Raw genomic sequence first — 15,068 nt, forward strand, 5'->3', positions numbered from 1 at the left:
TGGTTAATTTCCCCAGGAATTTCAGGGTGGGTGGGCGGGTTAAGCACTCTCCCTCGTACACTATTGGACCACTCTTCGATTGTCGTCAAACTCAATATCCCCAGACCAGGTGGCTATGAAAGACAATGGCGCTTTCCAGGGAAGGCATTATTAGAGCGCAGGGGCCATGCTAATCTTCTCTGGATCGTTCCAATTTTAGTATATGTGCTGCCGAAGCAAGCACCAGGGAAAGCATTATTTTATCCGGTTTTTAATGAGGAGGTCCGGCAATCTATTGAAGATTATTTTGAACTTAATACTGGGTCGGTGGACACTTGGGCGGCTCTCTGGGAGGGATTCAAGGACTATATTAGGGGTGTTTGCATTGCTAAGCATGCAGGAGTGCTAAGAAATTTTGTTCCACATTGTCCCGTGTTGAAAATGACATTGCCGCTTTGGATCAGGAGTTAGTGGTCACCTCGTCCAGTGCGGGTGAGGCTCGGCGTCTGTCACTAATGCCTGAGTTTAGAGAGGGGTCGGACCGGGAGTTGCTGTTCCTAAATAAACAATCTGCTGATTGTGAGGGCGAGCGGCCTGGTAGGTTGTTGGCTCAGACCCTCCCCCCCCTCGGGATTCGTCTTATATCACGGAAATTATTGGCCCCATGACGATTTGCTGCACTCTACTCCAGAAATTTGCGATTCCTTTCTTTCCTACTATAAAACGCTCTATACATCCAAGCTCTCGGGGGACCTGCGAGATCAGGGTGACTACCTGGCAGAGATTGCTATGGTCTACCTAGAAAGGCACATGCAGGATTTTTTAGCTGTCCCCATTACGCAGGACAGCATAGTAGAGGCTATCGATGCATTGCGAGGCTCTTCTGCTCCCGGCCTTGACGGCTTTTCCGCCGAGTTTTATAAAGCTTACAAAGATGTCTTGGTCCCGAGGCTGTTAGAGGTCTATGCCGAGGCGCTGGAGGTGGGTCTCCTTCCTCCTACATTTAGAGAAGCGGTCATTATTCTTCTTCCTAAGCCCGGCAGGGACCCTAAACTGTGCAGTTTTTACAGGCCTTTGTCTTTACTGAACCTCGATTATAAAATACTTGCCAAGGTTATTGCGATTCGTCTGTCCCTATTGATGGAATTTATCATCTCCCCAGCGCAGTCGGGCTTTGTGTCACATCGGTCTACTTCCTTCAATCTGAGGACCCTGTTTACTGTTTTACACAGGATCGACCCTGCCACTCCTGCTGCCGCCGTCCTCCTCGACGATGCGGAAAAGGCATTTGATTCCCTTGAGTGGCCCTTTTTCCTGTCCATCATGAGATGTATGGGTATGCCTAAATGCTTGTCTACACAGTGGCTTTACTGTACACTAAACCCACTGCTAGACTGCATCTTAACGGCACCATTTCTGCCCCTTTATTCTTGTCCCGAGGCACGCGGCAGGGCTGCCCCCTGTCCCTACTGCTTTTTATTTTGGTGATGGATCCCCTGGTTCGCCATTTCCAAGAGAAACACTTACATCGTGGACTACAGTTTCGCACTGGCCCCCTTATAATCTCGCTCTAAGCGGATGACACGATTCTATATGTTAGGATGCCCCAACTTAATCTCGAACCCCTTATTTCAGAAATAACTTGCTTCGGTCAAATTTACAGCCTTAACATCAATTGGCACAAATCAGTTATCTTTCCACTCACGCCCTGCACGACTGCCTGGAACTGCTCTTTTCCCCTTGAATGGTGTCTAGACTCGGTAAAAATACCTTGGTGTCCATATCCACCTTGATACCACTAACATGATTAGAACTATGGCAGGGCGATCAGTTTGCTTGAGTCCCAGATAGTGAGGTGGCTATGTCTTCCATTATCTATGGCGGGGAGAGTTGCCATAATTAAAATGGTTGTCCTCCCTCGATTCTTGTATCTTTTTAATAATATTCCCGTCCCGCTCAGCAAAACCTTTTTTTTCGCAGCTGCGTTCTTTGTTATTGTGCCTTGTCTGGGGGGATAAGACTCCCCGGGTTAGTTGGCAGGCTTTAACGCTGCCGTATGCCAGAGGGGCTTTGGGGTCCCGGATTTTTATTTATATTTCCTGACGGCACAATGTTGTTACGCACATGCCTGGTTCCATCCGGACGCCGGCATCACATATTTGTTGCCAGAAGCCGATCTGGTGTTCCCTCGACACCTTTCCACTATTTTGACCACCGGTTTTCCTCTTGAACCCCATGTTATTCAAACGGTTTCGACCACTTGTTGGGCATGGGACAGATTGTGTAGACTACTGGGCCTCACCCAGTTGTATTCACCGGCACTACCCTTACCTAACCCCTCTCTGTTCCTGATAACGGGGGAGGCACTGGTTAAACGCACCCTGGACAAGTTCCACATTTACACTGTGGACGACCTCTTCCATGAGGGTCACGCCTTCTCTGTGTCGGAGGATACCCAATTCTCTTGCTGCTGATGATTGTATATTTTGCAATGTACTGCTCATTTTGTTCCTATATGCTGAAACCGGAAAAAATAAAGTTAAAAAATAAAGTTAAAAAATAAAAATACACAAAATATCAGCGAAAAAAATCTCACCTAAACAATATTGACAACACAAATTCCAACTATATTTATTTTGTATGTAAAGTCAAAAATATTTACAAAAAAATAGAAGATCACAATACTCACAAAAAATAGGTTTATTGAATTTGAACTATTATATACTATATTAACTTTAAAACATAGGGCCGACCATTGTATTATGATGCTGGTGGTCGGACCGTATACGGTCGGAGTCCACACTGCTGCCTCTGCCAAATCTCAGATCCCGATGTGGCAGTGGTCTGAGTCGCAGCTCTTAATGGCGGTGGTGCGAGCCAGGCACCGCCATGGGATTTGAATATCCCTTTCTGACAGCCTGGTCATAGCAGGAACACCACCATGTATAGGTTGTCAGATAGGGATATTGGGGGGCCCCAAACAGGGCCCCCGTCCCTCGTGGGCCACTGCAACTTCTAACTGGAGTGTTTTAAAAAACTTATTTAGAAGATTCAGTCAGGCATATTATGGTTAATATCCTGCCATATAAAATGACCCATGGAATTTGTGGCTGGTGGTGGTTTTGTGTGTAAGTTTTATATAACAAGATAAAATTTCCTTTTTTTGGTCAATTAAAGCGAATTCAAGCTGAATTGTTTGTTGGGAGGCTTTTAATGGATGACAGAATACTCTGGAATATAGTTTTTAATGAGTTTATTTATCCTGGTAGTCGAAGACTCAGCCAGAACAGCTAAGCCATGTGCTCAGGTTGGCTGAATTCTACTTTTCATGACCTTCAGTTCTGGGTAAAATGATGGACAATGAACTTTCAATAGCAGTGCCTTGAAGGCCTGGCCTAATTAATTGCCCTTTGATTCTAAGGCGTTCGTATGATTCTAAAAGGTTCTGCGATGGTGAAAAATAGTATTTTATACTTGCACAGTTTCGCTCTTTTCCTTATGTAACTACCATGTCCAATTTTTTACTGTTCTCCTGCCAATAATAATTGTTTTTGTTTTACCTAAATTAATTGCCAACATGTTGTTCTTGCAAAAAGAACTCAAACAGTCCAATAGTCTTTGGAGTCCTATTGGAGTTTTGCTTATAAGAACGGTGTCATCTGCATACTTCAGAATTGGCACTTTTAAGTTGGCATGTCTTGGAGGATCTTCTGCTAGATTGTTAATGGCCTTATATAAACCAACCAATTTTGTTTTAGAGATTGTACACTTGCTACTGATATGTATATGTACCCATGTATTGAGTAATGGGATGAACTGCATTTAGCAAAGTCCTGGTCATATTTCATTTACTCAATTTTCGCAGAGCAGTTTCCATGTGAAACTTTGTTGAATGTGACTCTAAAGTCAATTAAGGAAGTATACTGTAGTCATTTCATTGTTATGGCCTTAGATGTGAGGATGCAAAATGTTAAAATGTTAAGGACAGTGCCAATGCCTAGACGAAAACTAGTTTGTATAACTGGTATTCGACCTTGTTCTTCAGCACATTTTTCAAGGTCCTGTAGAATGCATTTGACAAAAAGCTTTGCCTTAGTATCTAACATCTTCTTTGTAGATGGTAAGTAAGTAATGTGTTTATTGTACAGTTAATTAAAACCGTTAAAAAAGATGTCCGTCTCCTATAAAACAGTAACACATCAATTTAAAAGTCTGATAGCCACAGTTAAGAACACACTTAAAATTACAGAAGAGATCCACTCCCCCGGCCTTGGTGACCCATAGTCCAGTTTCTTCATTTTTTTGTTTGCGGAAATTTAGCAGCAACTCCTGAGGTAGAATTACCCCCCTGATCAGAGTCTTGGCTACAAAATGAGGGCGGGCGATTGGGTACAAGTTCAAAGTGCATTGTGCAGCATCAACTTTTGTTGCTTAGTATAAGAATGGCTGAGGTTAGCGTGTTGATGCTTTTCCTTGTGGCTTGGATGTGCAAAAATGCTTAGTGTTTGATGTGCAAAGCGCTGTTAAGGCTATTACACGATGGATTAGCGGGCCGGCTCCATCCCGGTTCCAGTGCTACTTCTCTGATGATCTGACAATATCCGTTTTAGTCTGAGATCAGCAGCAGTTACAATTTTTTACCAGGCAGCAGCTTTGTTGAATATCTTCAAAACAGAAGCTTGCGAGCACCGCTTGTCTACACGACTGCATTTGTTTCTTGTTAAAAATAGTTCTAAGTAGTTACCGGCGCTCCTGCATCAGTTCCTGGCATATGGTTATGATGTGGACTATGTCCTCCTCTACTACCCCACAGGGAAGACAAATTGCCGGCTTCGGAGGGCGTAACCATGGCGGCAGGTGATATGCGGATGGCAATAAGCCTAACCGAAGTTACAGAAACTTTTCTTTGGTGGTTTTGGAGAAGTTAGATGGGGGGTATGCTTGAGGAGTCACTGTACTGTAGAGCTCTACAGTGAGCCAACCGTGTGTGCCTTCTGTCAAGACCGCTTTGTCTTGTATGATAGATTCACTTTTGACATTGTTGTTTACGATTTTTTTGAAGCTTGCCATGGACCCTGACGATGCCCAGAGTTGCGTAACCCCAGTTGGTCCAGTGCAGTATCCAAGAAGTGTCTAGCTGGGCAGGTTTCTGAGGCTTCTACTTCCCTCCACAAGTAGGAATTTAACGTTTCTGACTGCCTTTTTTTTATTTTGTACCAGGTTTTAACGAAAGCTCCTTTACGGGCCAGCTCTTGTCTTTGCATCCCAAATTCAAGTCTCATTTGTGCCGGATATGTGTATCCAGACAACCCATATATTATTCTCAGGGCTATTGCAATGGTGCCGTTCAATGTTTCCGCGTCTATCCCTCTCATAGCTTCACTTCCATAGGTGATTGATGGAATTAGTTTAGCCTGTATCACCCTGGTCAGAGGGAGAAAACTTGGTCCAGCGGTCATATTTTTCAGATTTCTTAATGCCACCCCTGTCGTTAGTCCCCTCTTTTTTATTGCTTCATATTGTGCTTTGTAGTTGCCTTTGTTGTCGATTATAACCCCCAGGTATTTGTAGTCTTGTACGACTTCCAACTTGACTTTTGCCAGGTGCCAGTTGTACTTTGTTTTTGTTTTCCGGTAATTTACACGCATGACTTTTATTTTTTCTTGATTGATACTTAGTCTGTTGGTCTCCGAGTATTGAGATGTGATGTCAAGCAAGCATTGTATTCCTATAGGTGTCCGGCTGATGAGTACCAAGTCATCTGCATATAGGAGATTGGATAGCTGACGGCCTCCTAGCTTCGGGGCATGCTAGTTGCTTCCATTGAGTTGGACTGAAAGCTCGGCCATGAAGAGATTAAAAAGTATAGGGGCAAGCACACAGCCTTGTTTTAATCCTTTTTTGTTAGATGGTCTCCTGCCCCCAACTTTACTTGTCCCCAGGTGTTACTGTGCAAAATAATTAGTTGTTTTAGAATCAATGGTGGAATTCCTAGCCTTTTTAGTTTTTGCTCAGAATATTTCTATTTATATGATCAAACGCCTAGCTGTAATCGATGAAGCACATGTAAAGGGGCTGTTTAATTACAAGTGCAGCATCTATCATTAGTGATAGGGCGGAGATGTTAGTGGCAGTGCCCATGTCTCTACAGAAACCGGTTTGGTTGTAAAGTGTTGCTTTGATTACTGTGGTCCATGTTGTTAATTCTTGACGGAGTACACCAGCATAATATTTATCTTCATTGTCCAAAAGAGCTACCAACCGGTAGCTCTTTGGGTCACTCCTATTGCCTTTTTTGTAGATGGGAGAAATTATCGAGCCCCTCCAAGATGATGGTATAGTTGACATTTACAGAAATGTGTCAAAAATCGGTTTTAGAACTGAAGCCCAAAATTCGGGATTTTGTTTAAATAATATGGGCGGGATCTGATTTGGGCCAGGAGCTCCCTCACGTCTGCCTTTCAAGATTCTTTTACGAACTTGTGTGTTCGTGATTATGAGGTCCTGTCCCAGTTCCTCATTGGAGTTTAACTGGGGTGATTGAGTTTCTAGGGTAGGCGCAAGGTTAGTTAAGCCAATTTGGGGAGTCTGTTCTTTATTGAAGTATAATTCAAGATAAGTTATCCAAGCCTCTTCTGTAACGTTGGAGTTAATGCACTGGCCTTGCGGGTTAGACAGAGCATTAATCTTCTTCCAAAATTGTGCGCTATTGTTGTTTTCAATGTTGTACAGGAGTGTATCCCAAAGGGATTCTTCGGCTTCCTTTTTATTTTGCCAAATTAATTTTTTGTGGGTGGCTTTTAGCTGCCTCAGTTCTTGCAATGCCGTGGAGTCTATCATCAGCCTCCATAGTGTGTAATTTATCAATGCTTTTAGCTTTTTAGTTTGGTGGTATTCCATAGGTTGTCGCCTGACCGTTGGTTTTGGGGGGACGTTGTTCTCCTATTTCGAAAGCGTCCCTTTGTGTCTCTGTAGCTGTTCCGTAGGGCTTTTGTAAATGCCTCCCAGCCTCCTATTATATCAGAGTTGGCTGCTTCTGCTTCTTCCAGGAGTTGTTTCGCAAAGGAAAGGAGGCCTTCAGGATCGTTGGCTCTGCATTTTACTCTTTTCTCATTATTGGTAAATTCTGAACAGAGTGTGTTTGCTGGGGGCAATTTGCATGTTGATGGCTCTTCTATCGTGATTTCCTGGGGTAAGTGATCGCTGAAATCTGCGCTCCCAATGCGATAGTCTTTTACATTTGAGAACATACAGCGAAAGCAGAAAGTGTAGTCAATTGTAGACCTTGCTACTGGGTTGTTAAATGTTGCTGTCTGGCGGCGATCTCCTGGAAATCTACAGTTTAGTGCACAAGAGCCCAGTTGCTCTAAAAACGCCAGTAGCTTTTTCGAAGTTTTTGTAGGTCTTCCATTTGTGTTGTTATCTTGAGGAGTTTCCTCCCAAGCAAATGGATCCTCTTCTGAATGGATGTCATCAGCTCTTTTGCTGAGCATTTTTAGATTAAATTCCCCTTTGATTATCCAGCTGTTTGCTTTCTCTTCTGTTATTATTTTCACCAGTTCTTCCTTCAATTTTTGACTCCCTCTGATTTTATCTCGTGGGTGCAGATAAAGGTGTACGAGTATTATATACTCTTTGTTTGTCTTCCCAGTAAGGTAATTCGAATTACTTGCATTGCATTGGGCGGAACTAGGTTGCATGGCAATGATTCTGCTGAATAAATGCTACTTATGGAGCTGTATGTCGCTAGGCCTCCCTTATTGTGGCCAAATTTGCCGCTTCTTGATGCCGGTAGATAGAGCAAGTTAAAACCATGTAGTGCAGTTTGTGCTCCTCTCCCTGTTTCTTGGAGCGAAATGATGTCAAATTTCTGCAGATAAGATTGCAGTTCCGAATCCCAGGTCTTATCTCCCAGGCCATTGATATTCCAGGAACAGATTTTCAGGAGGTTCTTTGTAGATGGGTTTAATTATGGAACCTTGCTACGATTTGAGAACGATTTTGGAATTTAAAAAAAAAATTGAAAGCATTGTGAGTGTCTTAGTCCAAAAAGAATTATTAGGTAGTGGGGAGTGGATGGTCTAGTAGCACTGATTTTCTAGCCTTTACTAGAGTTTACTTTGATAATAGGCTATCATTTGAAGGGCAGGTGAACTCCATTTCTTCATCCTGCTTGTTTATGTTCGAGATCCACGGAAAATGTTTCCATTCATCCCCTTGCACCTACGTAAAAGGCTACTGGTTGGTCATCACTTCTCTCATTTTTGCTAAAATAGATTACTGTAGTGCGCTATTTGTTAGCGTTCAGAAAATATTTCTATACAAGCTGCAGATTATCCAAAATACAGCAGCTCGTCTTTTCCTGGTGATTTCTAAGTACCAATTGGTTTCCTATGTCCCCCCCCCACCACTCCGTTGGCTTCCAGTAAAAATACGGGTCGAGTTTAAATCCCTATGTATGCATTTAAGGCACTGCACAATGACAGTCTAGAATGTCTGAGGCAGTACTTTCAAAGATATGTACCTAATAGATCTCTACGATCTGCCTCCTCAGCTAAACGTATAATTCCAACGGTCAGAAGAGCCACATGGGTCGGCAGACGTTTCGTAGCTGGTATGGCTAGGCTCTGGAATTCTCATCTCCAAGCGCTAAAGAAGGAATCCAACCTGCTAGCTTTGTGTAGAGCCTTTAAACCTTGGCTGTTTAACAAATCGGCCTACTATCTTGGTTATCGCTGTCGTTCCCACGTTTAGGTTTTCCTTGCCCTTTCTTTCCCACTTTGTAGACTCTTCCTTTCTGAATCTAAGCACCAAGACACCGGGCAGTAGATCGCTCTACAAATCTTTATTTTATTTTATTTCATTTCATTTAAAAATTACCTTTCTTCCAAGTAGAAGATGACATCATCAACTGAAGCCAAAACGATTCTTGTGGTTTCATTTTTGCCGGGTACATGGGGAAGAATAAATTCAACTGAGGATATAATTAATCATTTACGTTTTATTGAGTAATAACTCAGGGATAAAGGTTAACTTTGAAATGCACAATTCTATACTTGCACCAGAAAGAGATGAAATTCATGACAAGGTAACCATGGAACATCGTTCAATCTAAATTATGTTGCAGAAAGTGTAAGAAATTGGGTTACTGTTTGAGGTGAGTGAAACCCTTCTCAAGCAGCAACCACAATTCTTCTCAGGGAGAAGTCACAAGCAAATCCCGAATTAACTTGTGCTCAACCCTCGGGTAGCTTGGCACTGAGTAGTAAGGCTTAACTCGGAGGCAATGTGTAAAGTATTTGTGCAACACTCCAAACTATAACACAGTGTCAACAAACCACAAAAGGAGCAAACAACAGAGTTAGATAAATAGATTAGTGTTTCATAAATACAATAAGACCAAAATGACAAACATCCAATCAGTAGAGCCAGAGATATTACATTTTAAACATTTTAGTGATAAGAGCACCAAAAGGCATGAAGCGCCAACTGGGGATCTGATCACACCGGACTGAGACAAAATCACAAGTTCAGGCAAACTGCACTGGAGCATGGGCTGTTACAGGGACTCAGCTAGGCCTGCTGAACAAAGTCTCTTCAATCTTGGTTTACAGAGAGTTGTGTTGATCCCCATCAGAGATGTTTCGCACAGATGAAGTAATGCGTTGGTTCTGAGATGTGGTGAGGCTGCGATGCGAGGCCTGGTTGTGTTGTATTTGAGAGTAGTTGTTCCTGGCAGAGTATCCACTGATCCAAAAGTGTACTTAAGTGGTGGTTTCTGAGGTCCAGTATTTATACCCAGTTGTGCCTTTAAAGAGGGAGGTGAGCTTCTAGAGGTTTCCCTTTCAAGTCCTCAGGCATCCTGCCTTCTCTGTCTTGGTTAACTACTGGAGGTATGCAGCCCTTTGTGTGAAGGCAGGACAGCCTATTCAGGTGAAAGTGTGGCTGCGCCCAGCTTCTCCCTCCTATGACCCAGTGGTGGCCCATCCAGGCCCACCTAAGCTCCCTATTATGAATGGCTGTCTAGGAGGAATACACAAAGCCCAACTGTCAGCTACATCCAGTCATGTTACCAGACATAGACTACAGGCACTAAATGTGCCTATCAAAAATCAACGTGTCCTCATGTAAATTAACTGGTGCTATGTAAAGCGCTCTCATACCCGATACCAGGTCAAGTTTGCGCTATATAAAACTCCGGGGAAAAAAAATACTGAGGCAGGAAAATGCCAACTTTTTAAAAGTGGCATTTTCAAAAATATAATTAAAAATACGCTTCACCATAAGTTACAATTTTAAATTAGGATTCTAGAGACACCAAATATGAACTGAATACCTGTTCACATTTGTAAATTACACTCATAAAATGTAACTCCAATGTTATCCTAGAGGACAGGTATGCCTTGCAGTAGTGAAAAACAAACTTGACAATTGTTCACTACTAGGACATGTAAATCTTAAAAGTACATGTCCTACCTTTTGAATACATTGCACCCTGCTCTTTAGACTGTCCAGGGCCTACCCTAGGAGTGACTAATAGGTATTAAAAAGGAAGGTTTGGGATTGGCACAAGGTTTATTTTGCCAGATTGAAATAGTAGTTTAAAACTGCACAAACACACAGGCTGTAATAGCAGGACATGTTTGAGGAGTTGTGGGCGAATTAATGAAAAACGTTTTCCTCCTACTACATTGCCATAGTAACAATGTAATGGAATTTTTTTTATGGAATTATTCTTTTTCCATTGGTTTGGATGTTTTCTCTAAACCTTCTGGAGGAATATCTTTTTCCCGAAAAAGGCTAATTTATCATGTTTCAAACTATTTTCAACTTGTGCATGTGAGGCAGCAGTTTAGAATTTTGAGCTTTAGTCAGATCAACTGTCATTCTAACTCAAAGGCAGCAGAGGGAGCAGCACCACAAGACCGGTGTTATCTAAAACAGCCATCATTTCCTTTTGTTCTCCATGTGGAAAGTGGAAATTCTCAGACTTTTTTTCTCAGGTTTCCGTGCTAAACCAGCAAAAATCCCAAAATAAGCTGATCTCAGCAAACAAAGAAAGACGGAATCGGGGGGGCGCGCGATGCGGCAGACAACATGGCCGCTCCCCCCTGAGCTCCGCGATTTCGGCGGCGCTTCAATTACGGAGGACCCGCTTCCAGACGGCGTTTCTGGGTGGAAACGGCTGATTTGAATGTCGGAACTGCCCCCCAGCACATGGGTATGTTTCTGAACGCGACCATGCAATTTTTGGGGTCGAATTTTGCATAAATGTTGCTACCTTGGATACGGCCGCCATTTTGTTTTTTCTTTTTTCTTTGTTTTTTTCAAACAACCTTCTACTACTTCTATATGCAGAATATGGCCTCATGACTGTGTTATATCCTATTATATTGGAACTAAGAGGCATTTGACATTTTTTTGAGGCACTCTGAGGCTTTCCTGCATTCTTTTTTGTCGTCTGTTTCCTGCCTCTCATCTTTACCTCAGTGCTTGGCCTACTTGGTGAACTGTCTGCTTTTGGTTTCTCCGGGGACCTCCATTACTTCATTTTTGCGCTATTCTCTGCCACAGATGCGTATTGTTCCTTCTTGGGGTTTTTCTGTCTCCGCTTTTTGCAGTTCCCCTTGGAAATTATCAGCCCTCACCTCACGTTAAGCCGCCTTGTCCTTTGCCTCACGCGGGTTTTCCCAACTCCGCCAACATGGAGCAGGTGCACAGCGCTAAAGCCTCTAACGCAGCTTCTTCCTCACGCAAGGATCCAACACCTATGGGCAAACCTCTCAAGAAGGACCCTCCATCTCCTTCTAAATCTCCGTCTCCAGTCACCCTGGAGGACCTCATGGAGGAACTTCGTCTAATCCGTCCTTTTATTGCCGATACTACTGCTACCCTGCAGAGGTTGGACGATAAGTGGTCCAATCTTGATAAAAGGGTCACCGAAGTAGAACAAAAAATCAGCGATGCTCAGGATGTTGCTGTCAGGATGGATAGCCTCGCCAAGGAGGCTATCCATCCTGACAAGTACTTAAGAAAACGACCGAGGACTTGGAAAATCGAAATAGGTGCAATAACCTGCGCATTTATGGTGTTCCGGAGAATTCGGAAGGATCCGACATCATCCTATTTTTGAAGACACAAGTCCTACCAATAGTTGGGTTGCCTAAACATGTGGATGTCAATATTCAAAGGGCGCACCGTCTTGGCCCTAAAAACTCCTCTTCTCCATCAAAGCCTAGAGGCATCATTGCTTATTTTCTTCTTTATTCTGACCTTATGACTATTTTACATTCAGCCAAACAACACAAGCAATTACTTTGGTCAGGCCATAAACTTTTTTTCTCTCAGGATGTCTCCAAACAGACTGCAATGCGTCGAAAGGAATTTCTGGATATGCGGCCCACGCTTCACTCCATGAACGCCAGATACGGACTTATTCATCCCTGTTTCTTCAAGGTCACATACAAGGAAAGGTCTTTTAGCTTCGAGGATCCGCTGATCCCCGCAGATTCATCCATTCCCACAGAGAAGATTCCATGGAACAAAGCAGTTCTTAACTTTGTCATGTTTCCTTCTCTGTACTTTGTCTATTGTTTATTAATGTGATGGCTTGTTGTTTCACTTCATATTATTTCATTTTTTGATTTTGCTGTTTTCTAGGTTTGTCTCCCTGTGTTTTGGTTGTCTGCTCCTTCATCGTATTGTGCTGTTGTTCGTTTCCGTTAGCCCAGTTCGCTGCTGTCCTTGCATAACTGTTCGGTAAGTTTCCTTCATTTGTTTTTATTGTCGTGCTCGGTCCCAGGTTCTATTTGTTATTTCCCCTTACTTCTCTCGTCTCTCTTTTTTTCCTGCTCCTCGGACCGTGTTTTCGTCATTTTTCTCTCTTGTGCGGTCGTCTTTTCTTGTTGCTTCCGCTCTCACTTCATTGTTTTTTTTCGTTAATTGTTCTGTATGGCTGGAACCGTTCTGGTTTCTTTTGCCATCCTTCTTTCTACTGTCGTTCGGCTCCCACTTTCCTTCCTTCTCACTACCCTCTCTTTTCCTTTTTTTTATTTTTTGGCTTCTTTCATGCTTTTCTGCTTCATTCATCTTTCCCCTGATATTCATCCTTTCTCTCATTTTGTACTGTGGTTCTGGCTATTTTTCTCTTTTCCCCTTTTCCACTTTGTCTCTCCCTCTACAACTTGTTGTGGCGGTAATGCATTGTCTCTCTTCGCTCTCTCTCTTTCATAATCATTGCTGTTTACTTCTCTTCTTCTTTCACTTCACCAGGCTTGTTACTAGATACCTTCTTTTATCTTCTCTCCTGTTTTCTCTTCATACCTGCTATATTCGTATTCTCTACTCCTTTTCTATTCTCTTCCTATGAAAGGTTTTCGTCTCATTTCTTGGAATGTTAAGGGTCTCCGCAACCCTATTAAGAAACAACGTATTTTGTCTCACCTTGCCCGTTTACAATGTCAAATCGCCTTTTTGCAAGAGACGTATCTTTCTACACAAGAGTTGTCTATGTTACGCAGGCAATGGGTTGGGAACGTTTTCTGTTCCCCGGCTGTCAATCGTAAAAATGGTGTTGTTATTTTATTTCACAAATCCTTGTCTGTTCAAACACACAAAGAAACTGCTGATTCTAATGGTAGGTGGTTGCTTCTGGATCGTACTGTTAATGATGTTCATCTTTCCCTTTGCAATGTTTATGGTCCCAATGGCATTGACCCGTCCTTTTGGAATGATTTTTCTTCCCTTCTCTCCTCCAATGGTACTGACGATATCATTGTAGGGGGGGATTGTAATCAACTGATGGACCCTTTCCTAGATCGCAAATCCCAAGAACGTTATGTTCCTAATAAAATGCAAAAATCCTTCCACAGATCCATTTCCTCCAGAGGCTTAATAGATTCATGGAGAATTTCTCACCCTGACTCTCTGGAAATTTCCTTTTTTTCTCCTGTGCATGCCTCCCATTCCCGAATTGATTATATCTTTATCTCCCATCATGCTTTCCAATTCATGACCAACTCTGAAATAGGCTCTATTCTCATCTCCGACCATGCCCCTATTATTTTGGATATGGATAACCCCTCCCCTATTCCCAAGACCCACCGATGGCGCTTTAACAATTCACTTTTACTTACTCCCACCTTCACTGATCATTTCACACACTTTATGGAAGATTTCTTTACTAACAACTTAAATACCTCTTCTGATTTCAACTTTATTTGGGAGGCCTTCAAGGCTGCTGCTCGTGGTTGTATTATTGATTTTGTGTCACCTAAAAAGAAGAAGGCGCTTGCTCAGGCATCCTCTTTTCTTAAACGCTTTAAGGAGCTTGAACACCTTTATTTTACCATCAGCTCTCCTGACTCACTGTCTTCTCTTATTAAAGCGAAAATGCAATTTAATAAACACTCTTGGGATTCCGCTTCTAATCAGCTTCTCCAATTTAATGCCAAAATCTATGGTGGTCGCAACAAGGCTGGTAGGGCTCTGGCGAATTACCTCAAAATCAAGAAACAAAAATCTAAAATTGATACGATCAAGGATCCGCAGGGCTCTCTCCAATCGTCAGATGCCAAAATTCTTGATTGTTTTGTACAATACTACTCTACCCTCTACACGCCAGAGTCCAATCCCTCTGCTGCACAAATAGATTCCTTCTTTCACTCTATCCCCAAACCTTCTGCTGCTCTTGTAGACTTCTCTTCCCTCGATGCCCCAATCTCAGAAAATGAGATTCTTACGGCTCTTTCTCTTCTCCCCAAAGATAAGATGCCTGGTCCAGATGGCTTTACAGTACGATTCTTTCTCCACTTCAAAACAGTTTTGGTTCCTTATTTGCTCCAATTAATTAATCATTTTCTTACTACCGGTGAATCCAAAGGCTCCTTTACACAGGCAATGCTTGTCCTTCTCCCCAAAAAAGATAAAGATCCTTCCCTGTGCATAAATTATAGACCCATTTCCCTTATCAAAACCGATTGTAAAATATACGCAAAACTCTTAGCTCTACGTATCAACTCGATTATTCCCGATTTAGTCAATATTTATCAATCCGGATTTGTCAAAGGCAGGTTTATCACTAATAATTC

General features: G+C 42.5%; 1 protein-coding gene and 1 non-coding gene across 2 annotated transcripts in view; both read right to left on the bottom strand.

Moving 5' to 3' along the window:
- The window catches only part of SOCS2 (suppressor of cytokine signaling 2), a 316,203-nt gene that overhangs the window by 115,264 nt on the left and 185,871 nt on the right, over positions 1-15,068 (bottom strand). The window lies entirely within an intron of this gene.
- Positions 119-223, bottom strand: LOC144780556 (U6 spliceosomal RNA). Its single transcript, XR_013600754.1, has one exon. It is a non-coding gene; the product is annotated as a U6 spliceosomal RNA (small nuclear RNA).

The sequence above is a fragment of the Lissotriton helveticus genome, chromosome 1_1 (genome assembly GCF_964261635.1).
Source record: "Lissotriton helveticus chromosome 1_1, aLisHel1.1, whole genome shotgun sequence".
Taxonomy (NCBI): Eukaryota; Metazoa; Chordata; class Amphibia; order Caudata; family Salamandridae; genus Lissotriton; species Lissotriton helveticus.